A 13916-nucleotide genomic window follows, 5' to 3' on the forward strand; every position below is an offset into this window, starting at 1 on the left:
CCAATTTGCCTATATCTTCTTTTCAGGGATGTTCTATTTTCCCGCCACTCTGTGAAACTTAAGGAACACTGTCATATATAAATGATTTGTTCAAGATCACCCAGCTACTTAGGTGATTTTCTTCAAAGGTTACAGGCATGAAGCATGTACTATCCTGGGTCCTTAATATCAGGCCAAGTAGAGAACCCCATCCTTTTGCCCCCATCTTTTAAGCCAGAGATCCAGGCCTGCCTGAAAGAATAAGAATCTGTTTGAGACTTCAGGAAAGGTATGAGGAAAAGGTCAGTTTGGAGTCTGGAATAGACTAATCCTTGGAGGAAGACATAACAGATCCAGGAGACCCTATAGAAATGTATCTGTGATCACTGAAGGTAGAGGGGTAGACAGCTGTCTATAAGACTGGGCTTATTCACCAGTTTGGGGCTACAGTGCTTTGTCTTAACCAGGTGATATGGAATCTCTTCCCACCTTGTCCACTGGGTCCTCTGACAGAACCCAGAGGACAGATGCTATACTGGGATAGAGAGGAGCCTTCTCGAAGCTCCCATCCCTTTGTCCCTCAGCTGGCTCAGGGGATCCACAGCTGGCACTTGGCACAGCGAAAACACAGGAACAGGGATTTCTATGAAATGCATATAAATAACCTGGGTTGGATTTCTTTGGCTGCCAAACTTCAGCTTTTGAGGGTGTAGAAGGGTGCCTCAGTGAGCCTTTGGGCAGCTTGAAGATTCCCTGGGCTGGGGCCTCTCCAAGATAATGGGAAGGAATTCTTTCTTTTGTGTGATTTGCTTCATTATATATGAGTGCTGTTGGCACCCACAGTTGAAAAATGATCATTCTCTGCTGAGTTTTCCCAGCTTGAGGAAAAAGCTTTTGGAAGACCAGGCAGCGCCTACTTGGACGATTTAATGGATTAAACAATGTTGAAGTTGGGGAACTGTGGGGGGGGGGTCCTGGCAAGGAGCACAGTGGCGCCCCAGGTGACCTCCACAGCCCCTCTCAAGCACAATGAGCCCTGAGCCCTTGGAGTCATACCTGCACAATTAGAACCCCATATGCTGTGCGCGTGCCCCAATTTGCTCTAACTCGGGGAGGATGGGTGGAGAATGAGTGATGTACCTGTTCTGGAAAGAAGTGTGTTAATGACTTGAGTCACCTCATCACAAATTAATCCACGTAAAGGGCTTCGTACAGTGCCTGACAGTATCAGCATTGCCAAAGTGTTCGAGGGTAACTCTTATCGTCGCTAGCAGCTGGACTGTGCAAAGGATCCAACTGATGCTATTCTGGCAATAACCCGACAACTATCTAATGTGAACAGGGAAATACAGGCCAATACTTTTAAAAAGCACAGGCTGTGACACCGCCTCTGTGCCCTCCCGCTGCGGAGGCCCGGCGTGTTAGGCTGAGGCCTACGGGCCAGAGATACAGAACCTCGCAGGGTCAGGATTTACCCGACGACATTTCGGATTCTAGCCGCATCTTGGCATGGAGCTGCGGGCTGGGTTCCGGCTTGACAGCACCTGGGTGGGGCCAGGCCTTAGCTCCGCCCGAGAGCAACCCCGCCCCTCCCTCTGCCTGTGACTTGGATTCCTCCTTTCGGGGCAGAGACCAGAGGGGCCTCCAGCCTGGAGGGTGCAAATAAGGGTCTGTATATTGGGAAAACTTCTCCACCTCCTGGAGTGCTTGCACGAAGGAGTTTTGTTTTGTCTTTGGACGGCCGCACCCGCGGTATATGGAGGTTCCCAGGGTAGGAGTCTAATCGGAGCTGTAGCTGCCGGCTTACACCACAGCCACAGCAACGCCAGCTCTGAGCCGCGTCTGCGACCCACACCACAGCTCACGGCAACCCCGGATCCTTAACCCACTGAGCAGCGAGGCCAGGGATCGAACCCGAAACCTCATGGTCCCTAGTCGAATTCGTTTCCGCTGCGCCACGACGGGAACTCCAGGAGTCTTTTTAAAGAGAGTGACCGGGGCTGTGTAATAATTTACCCGCATTTGTCCTCGTGCACCTGCTTCTCTTTGAGACCAACAAATGTTTACCCGGTTCCCACCCATGCCTGACGTTGGATTGTTTATCAATTCCAGAGGCTTTTCTGCCCGCTTTCAAGGAGACAGACCCAAGCCTGGAGGGAAGCTTAAAAATATTAACATTTCAAATGAATGCACTCCGGGGGTTATAGGGGAGGGGAGCGGAATGGGGGCGGAGCTCCTTGGGCTGCTGCTCTCCCGGGGCTCAACTTCACCCCAGGACCCCACCCAGTATTTACAAAACAGAAGGCACCACTTAGGGGCGCCTTTGTTGTGCCCATCACCTCACGGGCATTTCCCAGACTGATAGATGGCCCGGCGGCTATGCAAGGCTATCCTGCAGCGGCCCCGGGAGTCGAAGATCAATGAAGAACCGAGGCTCGTCCTTGGGTTCCCCCGGCGGAAGAACGCAGGACCTCCGCCTTCGCCTGAACTCATGTACTCTGCTGTCCCGCGCAGTGCTGGGGAGCCGCTGGGGACCCGCTAGCGGCAGCGGGACTGGCCTGTCCACCCCCACCTAGGCTTTGAACTCCTTATCCGAGCCTTTTGAGTCCAAAAGGGCATAGCAAAGCGGGCACTGAGTCAGCTCCTATGAAGTGGATACCCGCACCTCCGTGCCTCCTGCCTGCATCCTGCCACCGAAGTGTGGCCTGTGCAGTTCAGAAAGGAAGTGTGGGAGCGAACCCGCAGTTTGCTGCGGGCGCTGGGCACGGGAGGCCACGCACCACGCTATCAGTCTCTGCTACCAGATGCACCGTTCCTGCAAATTTTGCTGCTGTCCCCCTTCCCCCTGAACTCATGTCTGCATTGCTTCGTCGGTCCTGCCAAAGCGGATCGACTCAGCAAACTCTAGGCCTCCAGGCCCTTGGCCTCTTCTCTGCCCCCAAGCCCCTGGGTGACCCCAATAGCAGTCCACAAAGTTGTAGTCGCAATTATAATTAGCTGTGTGCCCCTCTGTTTCCCAGCCTTGGCTTTCCACCAACCGGGTCTCCCCTGGAATGTTTACCTGCATGCAGGGTCTCCCATACTCACCTGTGCATCCTTTTCTCTGCAGTCGTGGAGATACCTCCAAGAGGACCCCTGGGGTTGTAGAAAGGGAATGAGTTGCCAGTTTTGGTAAAATGAAAACAATAATACCAGTCCCCTAACCCCTCCAGAGAAAATTTCAGGAGGTCCCGGTGAGATAAGGACCACTCTTTTCTTTCTGCTGCACCAGCAGCATATGGAAGTTCCTAGGTAAAGGATCCAATCCCAGCTGGAGCTTCCACCTAGGTCACAGCAGCAGCAATACTGATCCTTAACCCACTGCTGATGAAAAGGGCACCTCCACAGAATCAAGTGGATTCCTACTGCCCCATAGCAGGAACTTGCCCAGGGACACTCTTAAGAAGGATATAAAAGGGACTTCGGACCCTGTTGCTAAACAATAAGGGCCCCATCCCAGGCAGAGTTTTATCTAGCTCTGCCCAGAATCACCAGACGGTCTCAACTTTTCTCAGCTCCTTTGCTCTTCTCTGTCCTTCTACCCCCTTAGTCCACCGCTGACTGGAGAACCCCTTTGATAACTTCACCTTGGAGGTAATCTCCCAAATGCTGCTTTCAGTGAAGATGCCACCAAGGGTGACTCAAAAATCCCCAGAAGGCACACACAATAACTTCTTAGGCATCAGAAACTTGGCAGGATTATTCTGCCTAGGATAACAGCAGGACTGGAGAACTACTTTGGGGCTTCACAAATTGAGGGAGGGCTCTGCTAATATCCTCTAGGGTGCTCTGAGCTCAGGATGCTGATGGAGGACTGCAGTAGGCCAGGCAGCAGGTCAGTTTAGGGGTACCAAGAGCATGGTAAAAGATGACATAGTGTTTGCACTCAAGTAGCACTTCCTGAGCTGCTTTCAAGGCTTGAAATTTCTTCCACCTCCTCCCCACTGCATTAGTTTCTCCTTCCTCTCTGCATCTTTACTTTCCTCTCTTTGAGTACTCACTACACTCTCATTTGTTAGTTTTATCAATGCTCACCAGAGCCAGGCTGGTGCCTATCTGAAGGAAGGTCACCAAATTTCATGATCAGGACAGCTCCAACCCCAGCTCTTTAAGTGAAACTGACAGCATTAACGGCCTAAACCTAGCCAGAACACAGACAGGGACCGGAACCCAGCCTAAAGCTAGATTGGGACTTGAACCCACATTTTAAGTTAGCACTCACCCGATGTCTGTACTTACTGAGGTTCAGATTCTTTTTTTTTTTTTGTCTTTATTTGTCTTTTCTAGGGCCGCACATGTGGCATATGGAGGTTCCCAGGCTAGGGTCTAATTGGAGCTGTAGCTGCCAGCCTACACCACAGCCACAGTAACAAGGAATCTAAGCCGTGCCTGCGACCTACTCCACAGCTCACAGCAACACCGGATCCTTAACCCACTGAGCAAGGCCAGGGATCGAACCTGAAACCTCATGGTTCTTATTCAGATTCATTAACCACTGAGCCACTACGGGAACTCCAGGTTCAGATTCTTTATGCCTCCGAGCAGAAGGAATTCAGCAAGAGACAAAGTGATAGGCAAGAAAAAGATTTATTATGATAGGATGCTTGTGAGAGATGCAAGCAGGCAGGAAAGGAGGCTCTGCCCGAAGGATCCGGTGGGCTGGTTTTATCATCCATGGGGAGTAGGGGTCGGAAAAGACCACCTCTTCCTTTCTGGTAGTACTGGTTCCTCCTTGGTATCTGGTAAGGTGTGTATTCAAATCAGCAGAGGGGCGGTCCTCAAACTCCTGCCATTGGTCTGAATCTGAATGCAGGCCTCATCCCATCCCCACCCAATAACCTGAGGCAGTTCTCTCAATTCCACTACTTGAGCAAGCCTACCTTGTTCTGATGGCTTTTTTGAGCAATTTATTAACTTACAGTCATATCCCAAATTCCTCTAAATTTCCCTATCTGTAATTCTTTATTGGGACTTCTACAACTACCTGTGCCTACTTCATCCCTATCAAAAGGACAGCCAGGAAAGAGATTCCAAGGTTGGGTGCATGCCAGTCTGGAGTCATTGACCCTGGGAACTCAGGGTTTTTAAAATTTAATTTGGGGGGTTGTTTCTTTTAGTGTAGCAGGATATAAAAATTACACATAGCTTTCTCTTGGTTTCAAATACCATTTTCCAATAAAAGGAACCAAGGCCCCTTGGAGAAATGACTGCTTCCAGGACAGCAGCAACAAATGAACACAAAAAACCTAGAGGATCTTACAGTACTAGAAAGTAAGGAAGTACTGAAAAACAAAGCCCCACAATTCTGGAGTGCCAAAGGGACACAGAAGCCAATTGACAGAGCTCCCAATGGCTAAAGGTGGAGCAATCTGAACAATAATAGTATTGAATGATAGCCCAAAATATAAAATAAATATCCATGAGTTCATGCTGATATAAATGACTGAATAAATACATAAGTGGGAAAGAAGAGACAAATCTCCCATGCAGAAGGATGCCAAATAATGTATGCTGGTGATATGAATTAGCTAAATCTTGAAATTTTTTGCATAAAAGGCCGCACCTGGGTTTTGTGTTGCTATCTGACCTTGCACTGATCTCTATAGTTCAGTAGTTCTCAGTCTCAGCTGCAAGTTAGAATCTCCTTGGGAGCTACTAAGACTCAAGTTAAACTGGACTCCAGAAAAATTAAATCAAAATTTCTGGGCATGCAAGCCAGAGATTCAGTGGTTTTCAAGACTCATTAGGTGACGCCAATGTGTAGCCAGAGTTGAGAACTATTGTTTTTGTAGTAGGGCTAGATCAAGTACCAGTGGGACTGGTCTCCTCTTGCAGGTAGCTGGCTCCAGTATCTGCATGGGGTCTCCAAGCAAGGTGATTCCTGACACAAACGAGGCTGAGTGTAGTTAGGAGTAATGTTAACCTCACTGCACTTTTCTTTTTTTTTCTTTTTTAGGGCCATACCTGCGGCATATGGAGGTTCCCAGGCTAGGGGGAGAATCGGAGCTACAGCTGTTGGCCTACACCACAGCCACAGCAACATCATATCTGAGCCGCGTCTGCAACCTACACCACAGCCCATGGCAATGCCGGATCCTTAACCCACTGAGCAAGGCCAGGGATTGAACCCACAACCTCATGGTTCCTAGTCAAATTCGTTTTTTGCTGCGCCACAATGGGAACTCCTCCTCATTGCACTTTTGAGAATCTTCGTCAATGCCTTAACTTTCAGCTAAGAAACTGCGAGGCTGCAAATTCAACTGACAGTGTAATTTATCAGATTATTGCTCAAATTTTAGGCCTGACTTTTGGCTACCTCAGCAGGTGAGAGATTCTGGGGTTTTTTGGTTTATTTTTTGGTTTTGGCGGCCTCTGCAGCATATGGAAGTTCCTGAGATGTAATCTGAGCCAGAGCTGCGACCTATACCACAGCTGCAACTCCAGCAAAGCCAGATCCTTAACCCACTGTGCCACAGCAGAAACTCCTTTTTTTTTCTTTTTTTGCAGGGGTGTGGTGGGGGTTGGTGGTGGTACCATACCTGCAGCATGCAGAGTTCCCAGGCCAGGGATCAAACCCCAACCACAACAGTGACCCCAGCCTCAGCAGTAACAATGCCAGATCCTTAACTCATTGAGCCACAGGAGGTCCTGAGGTGAGAGATTCCTTTAGCATAATCCCAGGTTGTGATTTCATTGCTCAAAGAATTCTCAGTCACTCTGAGCAAGTGGTTTTCCTTCTGTATTCTCTGAATGGAGGCAATCTCTTTCTCTGATTTTATTATTAAATAAATGACATCACCATTATATCAGGTGGGTAGAAGTAAGACTATTCATAACTCAGAATTTCTGAGCTAGATATTAATTTATAGAACAAAAACAGTAGGCAGAGGTCTCAGGGGAAATTTGTTGTGGTTGTTTTCCCTCACTGTTTTTGCCCTGACCCTCTTGTAACTATTATAATTCATTTTGATTTTCCAGGTGTTACCAATTTCTCAATTTTTATCAGAATTTGGCTTTGTTTCCTCTGATTTTATCAAGTTTATCCAAAACCTTTCCTCTGTATATATTCTAAAGGACTAGAATGTTTGTAAATAAGGTTTTTATCTTATCTAAAGTCAAAAAAATTGTAACTTTCCTTTAAGCACAAAACAATCTTAGACTCACTTTTCTTTTTTCCCTGAACCATTTGAGAGTAAGTTGTTGACATGATCATCCTATAATACTGAAGTGCAGCCGTTCTCAATGAGGGTTCCTTAAATGAATGACGGAAGAGGAGAAAATAATTTGAATGACTATTTATTCCAGTTCTCTCAAGGATAGCATACATAATTATATCCTTATGTTCAGGAGAGAAATAATTCATACTATATTATGGGTGCTTAGAATATTAAAGCTTACTTCTCCAATAGAATGCTAAGTTTGAGTATATTTCCTACAAAAAGCAACCTACATCAAAGTCAGGAAATTAACATTACTACCATCTAATCTTCAATCCCTATTCCAGTTTTGCCAGATGTCTTGGTAAAATCCTTTAGAAAAATAATATCCACTGAAGATTGGCATATTGCTTTTAGTTTTCATATCCTTTTAATCTCTTTCATTCTGGAACATTCTTCAGTCTTTCCCTAACTTTTATATCCTTGATATTTTAGGTGATTATAGTTTAGTTATGTATTATTATTTTTGGCCACACACTGCAGTGGCTTGATGTGGGATTTCAGTTTCCAGACCAGGGATTGAACCTGGGCTCCAGGTGGTGAAAGTCCTGAATCCTAGCCATCAGACTATCAGGGAATTCTCTATAGTTTGTTATTTTGTTGTTGCTCTCAATCGTGTTTTGTCTACTGTTTCCTAATGATTAGATTTGGGTTATCACTAAAGTGATACTGTTTCCTTCTATTTGTATCTGATCAGATGGTGCATGATTGTGTGTGTGTGTGTGTGTGTGTGTGTGTGTGTGTGTGTGTTTAGGGCCTACACCGGTGGTATATGGAAGTTCCCAGGCTAGGGGTCAACTCAGAGCTGTAGCTACTGGCCCACACCATAGCCATAACGCCAGATCCGAGCTGCATCTGCGACCTACACCATAGCTCACAGCAATACCAGATCCCCGATCCACTGAGCAAGGCCAGGGATCAAACCCGAATCCTCATGGGTACTAGTTGGACTTGTTACTGCTGAACCACGAAGAGAACTCCTGGTACATGATTTTGATTTGTCACATTGCTGGTGAGGTCCACCTTGACTATTTAAATAAGATAGTGCCTTCCAGGCCTCTCCCCTGTGGAGACACATTTTTCCCCTTAAAATTAAAAAGTATTTTGTGGATACTTTGAAACTCTGTAAATATCTGCTTCCTCATTAATTTATTTGTTTATTTATACATATAGACTCATGTTTTCCTATTTTACTTTGAGTTGTTTCTTTCTCTTTCTTTCCTTCTTTCTTTCTTCTTTCTTTCTTTCCTTCTTTCTTTCTTTCTTTCTTTCTTTCTTTCTTTCTTTCTTCTTTCTTTCTTTCTTTCCTTTCTTTCTCTCTCTCTCTCTTTCTTCCTTTCATTTCTTTCTCTCTCTCTCTCTCTCTCTCTTTCTTCCTTTCTGTCTGTCTGTCTTTTTAGGGCCAAACTCATGACATATGGAGGTTCCCAGGCTAGGGGTTGAATCAGAGCCGTAGCTGCCAGCCTATAACAAGTCACAGCAACACAATATCCAAGCCACATCTGTGACCTACACCACAGCTCACCACAATGCTGGATCCTTAACTCACTGAGCAAGGCCAGGAATTGAAGGACTGCATCCTTGTGGATGCTAGCCAGATTCGTTTCCACTGAGCCACGACAGGAACTCCCTAATAAGTTGTTCTTTCTTAATGTCATTATTTCTTTTGACTGGCTCAAACTGTCCCAGCAGAAACCCCTTCACCCTGGCTTATAGGTCACTTTTTTTGTCTTTGTCTTTTTTTTTTTTTTTTGTCTTTTTAGGGCCACACCTGCAGCATATGGAGGTTCCCAGACTAGGGGTTCAGTCAGAGCTGTAGCCGCCGGCCTATGCCACAGCCACAGCAACATGGGATCCCAGCTACATCTGCGACCTACACCACTGCTCAGGGCAGCGCTGGATCCTTAACCCACTGAGCAAGGCCAGGGATTGAACCCATGTCTTCAAGAATGCTATTTGGGTTTGATAACTGCTGAGCCATGATGGGAACTCCAGGCTTATAGGTCCTTTTGACATGTCTCCAACATTCTTTGAGCAAATTTTTGCTTTCTGGTACAAAAAGATGTTTTGAGCTGATCTTGTTTATTTCCTGCTTTAATCTTGGAATCTACCATTTCTCTCAGGAACATTGGTGCTTTTTTTAGGGGAAATATTTCTGGGTGCCAGGTATGCTCATTGTTTTAGGATTCTGCTCTTCCAGGCCCCTTAGACAGCAACAAGAAATACACACACACACACACACACACACACACACACACACCACACACACACAAGCACGTACACCCACCCTATCCATCTATCTAGAAAACTGTTAGTTCACACTCATCACAGGATTAATGTTATTTTTTCCTCCCTATCCATATTTGTAATTCACTCTTATGACAGTGAGAAATTCCAATTATCCTTAATACATTTACTCATGTGATTAATCCCCTGTATGCAAACCATCTTCCACTGCTGCTCCCGCCCCATACAAGAACAGATGCCTTCCTTAAATACACTTGGGCTCCAATTGCCCACACCAGTCTGTCTCTCCCATATGGATGTCTTTCTCATCCTCAGGCTCTGGAAACCCATGCCAGCTTCCTTTCTGTGTGTATGCCCTCCTCACTCTGCTCAGACTGTGAGACCCACACCAAGCTGTACCTCCATGTCTTCTATAGTGGTTTTAAAGTATGTCTCTCAAGTCTTTGTTACTCCTCCCTTCAAAAGGTGGAATTTAATTCCCCTCTCCTTGACTGTAGGCTGGGTTCAGCTCACTACTAATGAATAAAACATGATGGAAATGACCATAAAACCTTCTAGGCTAAGTCATAAAAAGGTGCACTCTCTGGGATCACTGGCTCTCAGGGAAGCTAGTTGCCATGATGTGAGGGCACTCAACAGTCCATTGGTGGGGACCACAGCTGGATAGGCCCACATGGAAAGAAACCAACTTGTTAGCACTGGCTTTCCAAGCCTGAAGTGAGCCTCCTTAGATGCAGCCTCCGCCAAGACTTCAGATGATTTCAGCCCTCCGCCCATTAAGTATGCCAGCCAGGGATCCAGATGTCACGGGACAGAGACAAGCCATTCCTACTGTATCCTGTCTCAATTCTTAACTCACAGAAACTATGAGCATAAAAGATTATTCTTATAATGTATTAAATTGGGAGATCGTTTTTTAGGCAGCAAGAGATAACTAATACACTTTCAGTCTCATGCTCAGGCTATGATGCCCTCACTAAACTACTCCTTTGCAGTGCTGTTCTTCTCACCCTTCTTGAGCTCTGCTAGGCCACCTTCCTGTGGGAACACCCTCCTCTTCCACTGACTCTCCATGCCAGGCAGTCCTCCTATACAAATGCTCTCCTTACCAACTTCAGACACCAATACCCACTCTGTGCCTCCACAGGTCCTTTCACTCCAGGCACAAATGCCTTCCTTGCTCTGCCTTAACCGAATACCTTTAGGATTGAATTTTTCAAAAAAGTGAGGGAAGAGAAGAAAAGGGAAAAGTAAAAAGAAGTGGAAGAAGACCAAGAATTTATGAACTTGGGCTTATCAATCTCTTTCCTTAAATTGTCCAGAAGAGTTCAAATCAACATCATCACCCATAGTCCTTAAATTCCTTGTTTCCTATATGCTGTTTTTTGGTGTCAGCCATTGGGTCCCCCAAAGCCTTGCCCCAATGCATACTTCATGACAGGCAACTGTAAGCAATAGTTAAAATACTTACTTCATCACCACATGCTGTAACTTGCAAGTTCCCATCCTTAAATAATTACTCTTAGTTATCTATCAGTACATAACAAATTACTCTGCAATTTAGGGGCTGAAAAAACACACTTATTATTTCACAGTGTCTGTGAGTCAGGAATCTGGACACAGTCTATATGCATCCTCAATGTCAAGGTCTTTCACAAGGTGCCAATCAAGGTATCAGTTGAGGCTGTGATCTCATCTGAAGTTTTAATGGAAAAGGATCTACAGTCGAGCTCTCTCACACGGTTGTTGACAAGATTCAGTTCCTTATGAACTACTGGTCAGAAATCCCTCTCAGTTCCTTGCCATTTGGACCTCTCCAGCATGTCAGCTTGCTTCATTAAAGAGCGCAAACATATGCTGGAAATGTAAATTGGTGCAGCCACTATGGAGAATAGTATGGCGGTTCCTTAAAAAACTGAAAATAGAGTTAACATATGATCCAACAATCCCACTCCTGGGCATCCATCCAGAAAAGATGAAAACTCTATTTTGAAAAGATAATGCATCCCAATGTTCATAACAGCATTATTTATAATAGCCAGGATATGGAAGCATCCTAAAATGTCCATCAACGGATCAACTGATGAAGAAGATATACATACGTATACACAATGGAATATGACTCAGCTGAAAAAGAATAAAATAATACTATTTGTAGCAACATGAATGGACCTAGAAATTATCATAGTAAGTGAAGTAAGTCAGACAAAGAAAGACAGTATCATATATCAGTTCTATGTAGATTCTAAAAAATTATACAAATGACTTATTTACAAAACAGAAAAAGACTCACAGACATAGAAAATAAACTTATGGTTACCAAAGTGGATAGCAGGGTAGGGACAGAGATAAATTGGGACTGAGATTAATAGATACACACTATATACAAAATAGATAAGAAACAAGAATTTACTGTGTAACACAGGGAATCATATTCAATATCTTTTTTTTTTTGTCTTTTTAGGGCCACACTCACAGCATATGGAAGTTCCCAGGCTAGGGGTAGAATCAGAGCTGTAGCTGCCAGCCTACACCGCAGCCACACCAGATACAAGCTGCGCCTGCAACCTACACAACAGCTCATGGCAGTGCTGGATCCTTAATCCTCTGAGCAAGGCCAGGGATCAAACCTGGATCCTCATGGATCCTAGTCAGGATTGTTATCACTGAGCCACAATGGGAACTCTCAATATCTTATTTTTTGGCCATGTCTGTGGCATATAGAAGTTCCTGGGGCCAGGGATTGAACTCACGCCACAGCAGCTACAGAGCCACAGCGGTGACAACACTGGATCCTTAACACATTGCACCACCAGAGAACTCCAACCTGACAACTTATAATGGAAAAGACTCTGAAAAAGAATATACATATTTGTATGTATAACTGAATCACTTTGCTTACACCTGAAACAGTGTAAGTCAACTATATTTCAATTAAATAAAAAAGAATGAAAAAATCGGGAGTTCCTGTCGTGACACAGCAGAAATGAATCCGAATAGGAACCACAAGGTTGTGGGTTCAATTTCTGGCTTCGCTCAGTGAGTTAAGGACCCGGTGTTGCTGTGAGCTGTGGTGTAGGTTGCAGATGGGGTTCGGACCTGGCATTGCTGTGGCTCTGGTGTAGGCTGGCACCAACAGCTCTGATTAGACCCCTAGCCTGGGAACCTCCATATGCTGTGGGTGCAGCCCTAAAAAAAGGTCAAAAGACAAAAAAAAAAAAAGAGTGCAAACATAAGGAAGATAATAGGGCAAGATGGAAGTCACAGCCTTTAGTAACCTAGTTGTGAAAGTGATATCCCATCACTTTTGCCATATTCTATTTGTTAGAAGCAAGTCATGAGGTCCAGATTACAAAACAGCTTGAAAAGCAGGAGGCAGGAATCTTTGGGAGTCATCTTAAAGGCTGCCTGCCACAATTATCATAGCTTCAATCGAGGGAAGATAACCAGTATCAGATTCTCTCCATTTCTCTGAGAATTTACTTCTTATACCTCATACCTCATATGAATTGCTATTCTATTCAGGGTTCTTGTTGAAAAAAAACAACAACAACAACAACAACAAAAAAAACAAAACAAAAAACGTCTGGTTAACCTAAGCAAAAATGTTCTCTATAAAACTAGGCTTAGGGTTCTAAAAAGTTACTGATATTCTCAAAACTACCACTAGGTATATAGTGAACACTGTGTGGTTTTTTGAATAAGCTAGAGAATGAATGTAAAAATGAATTAATAAATTCTCCAGTAGTCGGTGGATGTTATCTGATGGCATACTCAGCTTGGGAAAACTCTTTAAAAACAGCTTATTACAGGAGTTCCCGTAGTGGCTCAGTGGTAATTAATCTGACTAGTATCCATGAGGATGCGGGTTTGATGCCTGGCCTCGATCAGTGGGTTAAGGATCCAGCGTTGTCCTGAGCTGTGGTGTAGGTCACAGATGCAGCTCAGATCCTGAGTTGCTGAGGCTGTGGTGTAGGCTGGAAGCTGTAGCTTCAATTCGACCCTTAGCCTGGGAACTTCCATTTGCTGCAGGTGTGGACCTAGAAAGACAAAAAAAAAAAACCAAAAACAACCCCTGCCCCCAAACTGAGTTTATTACTATGAAGCTATTTGAATAAAAAGCAGGGAGATCCCTGGTAACTCAGTAGGTTAAAGATCTGGCATTGTCACTGCAACAGCTTGGGTTGCCGTCATGGCACATGTTCAATCCCTGGCCTGGGGAACTTTCACATGCCACAGATGCAGTCAAAAAAAAAAAAGGCAGTATAAAGCAGTATATCTATAATTACTCACTTGGAAAGTTGTCAACAATATATTACTTGGTGAAAAAAGCAAGTCCCAGAACATAAACTTGTTCTGATCACAATTCAGCTACTTTTAAACCCAAGAAGTTATCCAGGAGCAAAATCCAGGACAATCATGGTGAAAGTAAAA

Source organism: Phacochoerus africanus, chromosome 15 (genome assembly GCF_016906955.1).
Source record: "Phacochoerus africanus isolate WHEZ1 chromosome 15, ROS_Pafr_v1, whole genome shotgun sequence".
NCBI lineage: Eukaryota > Metazoa > Chordata > Mammalia > Artiodactyla > Suidae > Phacochoerus > Phacochoerus africanus.